Genomic DNA, 8,268 nt, shown 5'->3' with positions numbered 1-8,268 from the left:
AAACAAATTCCAAACAAATTAATTCAGCTAATTCACAAAAATACTGAAAAAGGACGAGGAGCAACAACAAACAAATAGGTGAAAAGATAAGTGAAATACGTAGCAGATTGAAATGGAATGGAATGCATGACGGTAGCTGGAAGATGGGCGATAAGCGATAAGCGCATCTACCCCGCGTTACCACTACAAAGAGCACCAGCGCTGCCGACCGAAACGACGAATGGGGCATAAGAAAAAGATGAAACCACAAAGCAATGAAATCCTCAAATTCCTTGAATAGTGACTGTGCGTTTATTAGTTTTGAATATCTGCAGGAATATTTCGCAGGCGATTGTCGATTGTCGATTAGCTAGCCAGCCGCGATCGGTCGTTCGCCATCGCTTCCATCGCAGCCTTTGTTCACCACGGTATATGGCTAGTGCGGGTGCGGTCGTGCGGCTGTCGCTACGATTGCTGGTGGCGGGGAGACACGTGCCACAAAGACGCGGCATCAAATTGGCAGTTACTCGCTGATGTTGGTACGTTTTCACAAGCCTAGTAAGCGTGGCTCGTATACCGCATACATTCATACATACATACATATATGTATGTATGTTGTATAAATAGCAAATTAATGGTATACCCGTACAACAAAAACGAGCTAGGTAAAGTATTTACTTTGTGCACCAACAAGATAAAAGGCCAAAGTTTTTTTGTTTTTTTTTGTTGGCAACTTTTTGTAGTTGCTGAAAATTATTTGCGAAAGTAGCAACTATTCCAACAACAGCATGAACGCAGCGAATCCAGCAGCAGCAGTAGAATCGTTTTGAGGCTTCTTAATCAGTAGTCACACAGACGGCCACATTTCAGCACTTTCCGCTACTTACATATTTATTTGGCGACTCGAACTTGCTGATGGAGTGGAGTGCTGCATCTTCGTCGTATGCCTATTGCCTGCATTTGCAAAGTGGCATAAAATATAAATGTACTCATAGTAAATGAAGTAGGCAAGTGAGGCGGCAGGAGGGAAAATGGGCAGCAGCAGCAGCTCGTAAAAGACGAGCGTAAGCTAACAAAAAACTGACAGCAAATGGAAGCCTCATAAATACGAAATTAGTACGTAATTCTATAAGCAACACGCGCCAATGGTACACCTCCGCGTTACTGCTGTTTGCCCCCCAGTGAATTTCTTACTTGCTTTGTACTAGCATTGTTGTTTTTGCTGTGTTTGCTGCTATTTTTTGTTCCGGATGATTATTGTTGTTGATTATCCTTTCAGACGAATTGAAAGGTATGTATGTATGCGCGTGGGTATTCTGTCACTTGGATGTGTGTAATGTTAAACAAATTGATGCTCGAAGCTATAAGATTTTCAGGAAACAAATACCGAATAGAAAAGGTATACATACGATTACTTGTACGCAAGTTTTGTCGACTTCACAGGCCTTACACTGAGGGAAATAATGCATAATAAAATTTAATATCTACTATATTTGATTAATGTTTATATATGTTCGTATTTAAAAATAATATTTTCATACACAAATTTTGCATGCATGTATTTAAATGTTCACATCCGAGTATATACATATCTGTAAGTGTACATACGCATACCAAGCATGCAAAGCAGTGTTGCAGAAAATTCGGTTTAGCCGGCAGCTGATTTGTTAGCCGCTTTGCCAAAAAAAATTAGCCGTTTTTAGCCGATTTTTCTATTTGCAATATTTTCTTAAAATTTTGCGAGAAAAAAGCCTTCAATGTACTAAACATGCGCTCGACGTGAGTTGATACAAGTGGCGCCCAATTTAAATATGGAACGTTTAAAACTTTCATATTATCAGGAATAAAGGCCTTTTCCTTGCTCTTTACAATTAAAGATAGAAAAGGCAAATATCTTAAAAAAGGCAACATCAAATGTGTATATGTATATGAAATCAGGGAAAGCTAAATCATTGACATTCTTAATCAAATGCAACTTCCATAAAATCCGTTCCCTGGTCATAACTAATAAAAAATTCAAAATTCACTTTTTGTTTTATCCCTGCAGAAAAAATTATCAATTGATAAAAAATAACCCACTTGTAGTTGGCTTTTTTGTGGGATTTCTATAAAATATATAACTTGTAGTTAGTTACAAAAAGCTAATTTGAAACTAGTGGACAAGTAATGCAGGAGTGATGCAGAAGGTTGTTTTCTTTAAACGCGTTTCTATTTAAATATCCTGCACTTCGCAAATACTTTTTCGAATTGAGGACAAATAAAATGAAGATCGAAATTTCATATATCATTTCGAAGTTTTGTCTGACGGAGTTCGAATATGGGACCACCTACAGCAGAATATGTAAACAAATATGAAATGTAATAAAATAAATAAAGTAAATAAATAAAAAAATAAAAGAATATTTTGTTTTTCCTATTGATATTTTATGTCCAAAATTAGTTAGTTACATGTTAGTTACATCAAATTCAGAGGTAACCCCCCTTGACTACATCTACTGCAGAGGTAACCACCTTTGACTATTTCGCGGCCATCGCTATAGAGCTTTCGTCAAAGAAAATATACAGATAAAAGTGACTTTTACTCCTTCCTAATCAACTTAAAGTTAGCTTATAGTTAGATACATTTCCTGCAGGGATTTGATGGATTTCATCGAATTACAACTCCCACATAATTTTATGAAAAAATAAATAAAAATAATAGTCACGACTTTTTCAATTTCAGTTGCGATGTTGTTACGTCTTTTTGTATTTCAGGGGACGATATATACAATTAGAATACAATTTTTTCTAATCCGAAAAGTCTTCAAATACTGGGCCGATTTCAGTGATTGTTATTTTACGCACATATACAGTGACCCAAATATAAACTGGGATGCGACAAGCAAGTTTTGGCTATTTTTCCCTGGTCAGTTTAAAGTTTATTATGTTTTATGAAAATATAGCCGACTACTTAAAAAATACCAATTCAATCCAAACTTCATATTTTGTGAAAATATTGTGAAAATTCTGCAAATTTTCACCAAAATGCTTAACTTTTTAATCAGCATCTTTAGAAATTTAAAATTTTAATTATTATATTAAAGTAAAAATTGAAGGTACTTAGCATTTGCCGCTTATTTTTGGCAAATTTTTTGTTGACGGTGTGCCGCATTTTTTTAAATATAAAAAACTTATCGAACTTACTTTGTATGGCAAAAATCGTAACACCGTCATAACAAAATGCTAAAAATCAGCAGTAAGTCGTCGCTAGTTCAAATTTGCACCTCATAAAACTAGAATTTAATAGACTACAAAACTGTATACCAAATTTTTTTCTAAAGATGCTGACCAAAAAGTTAAAAATTTTGCAGAAATTTTATAATTTTTGCACAAACTCTCTGGGAAGACAATATCTATGAATCATGGTGGTAATATCCTTTCGTGTTGCTTATTATTGCTCTTTGACAGGCATGTGCAGAGAGTGAGCAGATCTTTAAAAAAGGAAATGTTTCGAATATATGAACATCAAAATAAATTACATAGTTTAATTGTTAAAAACTTTAAAAGCGACCGGTTTTTTCAATATAAATTACTTTTTTTTCTCGGAATAATGTTGCCCTATTTTCGTCAGCCTTTACACAGCTTTACGTGTTCATTTCTCAAAACATTGCTCTCCGAATAAGCAAAAGTGAAATACTTTCTACTAATATAGCCATTTTGCAGGACGAAAACTAACCTAGTGCAAATGTTGCAATATAAGAAGGCAACATTTTTCTGATGTAGACCTTTAATTAATCAAGTATAACGACAGTCTCCTTTGTTAACTAAAAAATTTTAAAGAATTTATTAATCTTTCAACTTTAGTCAATTGCAACATGTTAAATTTAACTGAAACATTTTAGCCATTTTTTTGGCCAATTTAGCCGGTCGGTCCAAAAAGTTCTGGCAACACTGATCCAGAGCGGTGGCAACACACACGTAGTACATCCCTGTCAGACCATGCAGAATGTGGTTCCCTAAAAATGCCTTTTAGGGTACTGGTTTTTTCACGAGAAATTCGAAGCACATTGAAATTCTGTAGGAAAAATTAGAAAAAATATACATGAAGAGATAATTACATCCTTTTTTCACTCCATTGTAAGGCTAAAAATCTGTAGGTCGTGAAAACTTCACTTTTGTAATGCTTTTACTTCGGCAAATAAATCCGAGCGAAAATAAAAGCTCTACAAAGCTCCCCAAATGAACAACAACAACCGCATGCAAAACTGCCTTCTTAAAGCACCGTTCTTGCTGTGTTTCACACCTGTATAAAAGCGAATTAAAGACCACATGTTTTTGGAACTACTTCTGAGTGGAAAAAGAACCATGCTATACATACATACATTTTGGAAGCAACCAAATCGGACTGGGATGTTGATATGTGCAAACGCACTAATCGCGTGCTGTGGTGTTGATTGAAATTCAACATTTGAAAGCACATTTCTATGTCTGGCTGTAGCTGAGTGCGAAAAGATGCTTGCCACAATTTGTTGATATCCAGAGAGGGTCAGGGTCCGAATTCCATTGCAGGCAACATGCAAATTATATATATATATATATATTTTGGTTGGTTTTTATCTTGATTATTCACTTCACGGACGCTTTTTGAAAACGAACGCTTTTAGTAAGATGATCAACTACTTGATTTTACTATTTTTCCCCCCTAAGTGTAATTTAGGTGCTTAGCGTCCACAGAAGATTTGCAGAAAAAAATTTAATTCACTGAAACAATTGATTGATTTGTGGAAGATCCTTGAAGACTATTGCTTAAATAAAAAATAAAGAAGAAATGAAGATTTTGGTGTAAAGGTGAAATCGCATTTTAAAATTTGTATGCAAATAAAGTATTTAACAAATTGTTATTTTAACTTTTCAGTAGCTTCATAATAAACTTCATACTATTTCAATTTATTTGTAGGGTTCGGTTTAGCTCAGTTGTTACAATAATCAGAGAAAAAATTAATAAGGGTAAATTATTATAAAGTTTTTAGTAACTATATTTATGTTAAATTTTTGTAAGTTTTAAACGTTGAATTATATGGCGTATTTTATACAACAAGATAAAAAATAATATAAATATTGAAATATTGTATGTACATTCGTTAATAAATTCAAGCAATTGAATTAAAAAATTCGAGTTTTTTTTAAATGGACGGAACGGTGGTCTACGGGAAAAAAGATAAAATGAGTTGGCATCCCCAGTGGTCATAATAAAAATCAAAAATTTACATTTTCTCCTCAATGATGCAATCATCAGGACAGGACCAAATTGATATGAGACCAAGTTTGAGATTGCACTTATCCAATAAAAAAATAATGATAAAAATCGGTTCACGTAGTCAAAATGCTCATGAAGCGAACACCAAGATATATTTCCATGAATTGTAGACCTCCTCTTATTTGAGGTCGGTAAAAAAAATTATTCCATATTGCAAACAAAGCGCAGTGTTCGAAACATAATCGTATTGTTGTATGTCGCAAACTTTAAACGGCTAAATATATATCAAGGGGGTTTGCAAGGGTCCACAAAAGTCATATTATGAATTTTCACAATGCTACAAAAAAGTTGGTTGTGGTTTCAAGTCCTCTAAACATTTGTTTAAGCTTTTAATCTTTATGACATACAACAATAAGACACCGTTGTGAATACCCTACACACTCGTCATGTACACAGGGCGAGCCCAAAATCGCCACACATTTTGCAATTGGTATGCGCAATTATTAAAAGAATGGTAACTCATATTGATTGACTAAAAATAAAGTATAATGCTATAATAATGCGAATTGAGCTATATACACAATTTCCTCAAAATCATCTATATGTAGTGCCTGAATCATTTCCTTTTGTATTGTTGCTATATGTATATTGAGCTATTCAATCTTGATACATATTTGGTGAAATCTTATATATGTATAAAAATACAAAGCATTAGAATCTTTTATTTCTAAACCTCACTAGAAGAAAAAGTGTAACTTACACAATCTAGTTGAAAATGGTAGCACCCAAAACATTTATTGGAAAGGAAAAAATCGCCCAAGGCGATTCCCTAAATTTGTACGCGCAAATATCCAGAAAAAAAATCCACAATTTGGCGCAAAATCGCCCAATCTAAACCCTCTCGTGCTGGGGTATCGCTCACGCCATCGAACCCATCGGAAATCTTGAAGATGCTCCATGTGTTTAACCCTTCCTTTATTGTTTGAGAAAGAAGCAATGCTCAAACAATCATTAGTGGGATTTATGAAACGCCGCAAAGTGATATTTTTAGCGTTGCGAAGAAAACTGTATGAACCACCTATCGCAACTCCGGATTGCAGCTTTTGCAAACGTCAAATTTATTCAAAATGACGCGCATAAGTGGAAAAGAAAAGTTATTAAAATTATATTTCGAAGCAGCCTGATATACTTTATTTTTAAGTATTCCAGGACAAATTGTCCTGGACAATGAAAAACAAAAACAAATGTTTCGCGATTTTGCTTTATTTTTGCTTCCGCTTATTTTGTTAGCTGTGTTAATTCCGCAGTGGCGTTACCATTGTCAAATTCTTAGCATATTTTTAGTTTTTTTTCGGAAACCACAGACTGGTTAAGCAAAATAGCAAAAATAGTCAATAGTTTTAAAAGGTAATTGTTGAATGAAAACTTTTCGCTGCAATCCCTGATAAAAAAGAAATTGCTTCCAACAGGTCTAAAAAATTTTTAACCGCTTAGTAACGTTCCTATTAATTTTTAAACGTAAAAACTTTTGGTTATACAATTTTCCGGTTCATCGGTGACGTCCAGAATATACCTGTAACAGAAAAAAACGTATGTAGATATGTATGTATATTGGTACGCTTCATTCATTCAGTTGTACGCTACAGTGTAATTTTGTTCCAGGTCTCAAGAATTTTAACACTATTCATCCATTACCAAATTTCACAGTCGAAAAATCTGACGAATTTTTGATAACTTACAAAAAGAAATGAGTTACATAGTATAAAGAAGTAATGTAAAAAGCCTTCGTCTTGGTCTGCAGGCTGTATCGGAGATACAAACGAAGAATACGTGGTATGGTTAAGAGCATATCCCAGTCAAAAACGAAAGCACACACAAAGAAAAAAGAGTTTTTTCCAAAATCCTACAAATTTACTTACTTCTAAGTGTAAATAACTCAATGAACTCATAAGCGAAAAACCTATTTTAATTTTTATTTTGTTGCATTGTTTTTTCTACAGATTGCTGAGATTTAAAGATTTGAAATTTGAAACAGAAAAGATATTTATTAAAAAACTTAATATAAAATTGTTTGAGCGCTTGAAAGAAATTTAATTCAAACTTGTTGTGGTTGTGTCTAAGGGGCAGAGATGCTTGTTAGATACTATTTGTTAGCTTTCGGGAAGGCTCGGGCTCAAATGCTGTTAAACGCAAAATATAAATTTTGATTTTTCCTAATTACGAAAAAGTATAAAAACAAAATCGATAGCAAAATCTATAACAATATCGATAGCAAAATCGATAACAAAATCGATAAAAATCGATTAAAAAATCGATAATAATATCGATAGCAAAATCGATAACAAAATCGAAAAAGTATCGATCATTATATCGATAAGTTCCGATATCGGTAACAATATCGGTAAAAATTTTGATACCAAATCGATAAAAATATCGATAACAAAAGCGATAATAGTATCGATAACAAAATCGTTAACAAAATCAATAAAAATATCGATAACAAAACCGATAAAAAATATCGATGACAAAATCGATAAAAATATCGATAACAAAATCGATAAAAATATCGATACCAAAATCAATAAATAATCGATATTAAATCGATAACAAAAAACGATTATAAAATCGAAAAAAAAATATCGATAAGAAAATCGATAAAAATATCGATCAATATATCGATTAGTTCCGAAAATAACGATAGCAAAATCAGTAACAATATCGATAAAAATTTCTATAACAAAATCGATAAAAATATAGTTAACAAAACCGACAAAATACCGATTATTATATCGATAAGTCCCGAGAACCCCGAAGATCTCCGAAATCCCGAAATAACTCCCAGATTCAGTCTCTGTGCCTCTATCAATATCCTTTTCTCTATTTTTTATGAGGTGTCAAGTAAAGTGTTTTGTGATATAATATAACTTTTCATTTTGTGAATTTGGAGCAGGGTCTAATAAAACAATTGCATGTACTATTACAAAAAAAAAAACACACAAGACGTAAAGTTTTACCTTGGGTTTATTAATGCAATAAATACATATAAATACTTA

The 8,268-nt window shown here is 33.0% G+C and overlaps 1 protein-coding gene across 1 annotated transcript in view; it reads right to left on the bottom strand.

Annotated features, from left to right (window-relative positions):
* The window catches only part of LOC118754260 (POU domain, class 3, transcription factor 2-like), a 22,427-nt gene that overhangs the window by 9,628 nt on the left and 4,531 nt on the right, over positions 1 to 8,268 (bottom strand). The window lies entirely within an intron of this gene.

The sequence above is a fragment of the Rhagoletis pomonella genome, unplaced genomic scaffold, assembly GCF_013731165.1.
Source record: "Rhagoletis pomonella isolate Grant_MI unplaced genomic scaffold, Rhpom_1.0 Rhpom_scaffold_00002, whole genome shotgun sequence".
Lineage (NCBI taxonomy): Eukaryota > Metazoa > Arthropoda > Insecta > Diptera > Tephritidae > Rhagoletis > Rhagoletis pomonella.
Note: the sequence above shows the minus strand (reverse complement) of the source record. Positions and strands in the feature narration are given on the sequence as shown.